The sequence below is a fragment of the Sapajus apella genome, unplaced genomic scaffold (genome assembly GCF_009761245.1).
Source record: "Sapajus apella isolate SASKATOON/1434 unplaced genomic scaffold, GSC_monkey_1.0 scaffold3, whole genome shotgun sequence".
In the NCBI taxonomy this organism is placed as follows: domain Eukaryota; kingdom Metazoa; phylum Chordata; class Mammalia; order Primates; family Cebidae; genus Sapajus; species Sapajus apella.
Window position 1 is genome coordinate 291,291 of NW_022436943.1, and position 2,864 is coordinate 294,154.

At 45.5% G+C, this 2,864-nt stretch overlaps 1 non-coding gene across 1 annotated transcript; it reads right to left on the bottom strand.

Moving 5' to 3' along the window:
• Positions 1–417: 417 nt before the first annotated feature.
• LOC116536017 lies at positions 418–521 on the bottom strand. The gene has a single exon (XR_004262437.1). It is a non-coding gene; the product is annotated as a U6 spliceosomal RNA (small nuclear RNA).
• Between the last annotated feature and the right edge of the window lie 2,343 nt (positions 522–2,864).

Below are 2,864 nucleotides of genomic sequence, written 5' to 3' on the forward strand. Positions count from 1 at the left end.
GGCTAATTTTGTATTTTTAGTAGAGATGAGGTTTCACCGTGTTGGTCAGGCTGGTCTCGAACTCCTGACTTCAGGTGATCCACCCTCCTTGGCCTCCCAAAGTGCTGGGATTACAGGTGTGAGCCACCGCTTTCTGCCTTAATGTTCTTTTTCTAAGGAAAAAAAGAGATGCTAGCTATTGGGTAAGTAATAAGTCTCTGCCCCTCTGGTCTTACTTGGTCGCAGCCTGTATGTACTCTCAGAGTAACTGGGAAATTGTTGGTAGCAGCAGCTGACACTAGTTGCAACAACCAGTCACTCTTATGTGGACATCAGGAAAGTCACTATGGTCAGCACATAGTTGAAGGAAAAATGTGAAACCCCCACCTCAACCCCCTTTTTTTCTCTTGCTCTCTCTCATTCTTTCTTTCTTTTTTTAAAATATGTGGAATGCTTTGGAATTTGTGTTTCATTGTTGCACAGAAGCCATGCTAATTTTTGTAACATTCCAATTATAGTACATATGCTGCCAAAGCGAGCATTCTTTCTCTTTCTCTTTCTTTCTCTCTCTCTCTCTTTCTTTCTTTCTTTCCTTTTTGTTTTCTTTACTTTTCTTGAGACAGAGTCTTGCTGTGTCACCCGGGCTGGAGTGCGGTGGTGTGATCTTGGCTCACTGCAACTTCTACCTCCTGGATTCAAGCAATTCTCGTGTCTCAAGAAGCTGGAACTCACGCATCCCAAGAAGTTGGGACTACAGGCACCCACCACCATGCCCAGCGAATTTTTGTATTTTTAGTAGAGACAGGGTTTCACCATGTTGGCCAGGCTTGTCTCTAACTCCTGACCTCATGTGATCACCCTGCCTCAGCCTCCCAAAGTGCTGGGATTACAGGAGTGAGCCACTGCATCCGTCCTCTTTCTTTCTCTCTTTTCTTCTTTCTATGAGTGCAGCGGTGCAACCATGGCTTACTGCACATTTAGACTCCTAGGCTCAACAGAGCCTCCCACCTCAGTCTCCCAAGTAGCTGAGACTATAGGTACACGCCACCACATCCGGCTCCTTTTTTTTATTTTTTAAAGATGGCATCTTGCTGTGTTGCCCAGACTAGTCTTGAACTTCTGGTCTCAAGTAATCCTCCCACCTCAGCCTCCAAAAATGCTGCAATTACAGATGTGAGCCACTGCACCCAGCCCCAAACCCCAGCTTTCACATAGACCCTGTTACCATCGTGCAAACTATTCCTATCTTCTGCCTGGCCCCAAACTGGACCCAGGGCCAAAATTCAAGGAGCAATAAGATAGAAAAGAATGTTTGGAAGGCACTGTTTTGCACAGAAGCTCAGCCAGCAGACTTTGGAAACAGACTGCCCAGGTTCAAATCCCAGTGCCACCACTTAACCGGCTGTGGGGCTTTCAGTAAGTTATAGCTCTTTGCTAGGGCTCAGTGTACCTGTGTTAAAATGTGGATGAGGATGGGTGCAGTGGCTCATGCCTGTAATTCCAGTGCTTTGGGAGACCAAGAGAGGGTGATAGCTTGACTCAGGAGCTTGAGGCCAGCCTGGGCAACATAAGGAGATCCCATCTCTACTAAAAAAAAAAAAAAAAAAAAAATGGGGATGCGTATAAAGCTACCTCACAGGTTGTTGTGAAGATTTGATGGAAATAACTATTATGCAAAGCTCTTGGAGCACCTGGCCCACAGCGAGCTCCCATGCACATTAGTTCTCATTACTAAGCAGAGATACCATAGCAAAGACAGCACTGCCCTGGAGGCGGCTGCCAACGCTGAGGGTGGGCTCAGGCCCAGAGACCTGTTCCACAGGAAGTACAGAAACCACCAACTTGGAAATGCCATCCGTTTACTTAGTACTAAAGTATTAAGTAAAAACCCCAGTATTTCCACCAGTTTGGAGAGGATTACAGCCAGCTTCATTTACCATTCTACCTCTGTGACAGATACCCAGGACTTTCCTGATTTGTTATTGTGTAGACAGTGTATTTTCTTTCCCTGAGTTTGCTTTTTTTTAAATTCGTGACTGCTCAAACTATTTCCAGCAGATTTTTTTTTCTTTTTATGAGACAGAATCTCGCTCTGTCACCCAGGCTGGAGTGCAGTGGCGTGATCTCAGCTCACTGCAACCTCTGCCTCCCAAGTTCAAGTGATTCTCCTGTCTCAGCCTCCCAAGTAGCTGAGATTACAGGCATCGGCCACCACGCCCGGCTAATTTTTGTATCTTTAGTAGAGAAGGGGTTTCCTCATGTTGGCCAGGCTGGTCTTAAACGCCTGACCTCATGATCCTCCCACCTCGGCCTCCCAAAGTGCTACAATTACAGGCATGAGCCACTGCACACGGCCCTTAAACAGTATTTTGGGAAAAAAAAAAAACCAAACAAACAAGGATAGAAGCCTACCTGCCAGATAGAGCATTTGACTTTGTACACATCCTCTCCATGACAAAGCCTGCAGCTCCCCTGCCCCTTTCCAAGAACTCAGCAAACCCTCACAAGTCTGCGTCCGTCACTGGATACGTGAAAAGTGGCACTATCATTTTCTTAGACAAACATCCTGGGCAATTTGGCTTCTTTTGCTTTGTCATTCATACAGCCGGTTTGGCTGACTACCTTTGGGCACCTTGAAAGACCAGTTCTTATTATTCTAACTTCCTCCCTGGCTTATCATTTTGGTTTTTAATTCAAAGATATTTGCCAGTGGCCTCTTGGTACCACTGACAGAAATTCCTAAGATAAACAAAGACCATTTTTTCTTCTTAGATCATCGTCTCCATGTCATGATGGGGAAAGATTTTGAAAATGCCAAAGAGTGCCTAAGTGTGTGTCTTTGTGGGTCTTTATGCAAAACTAGTTCCTGTGCAGTATGACTGTAG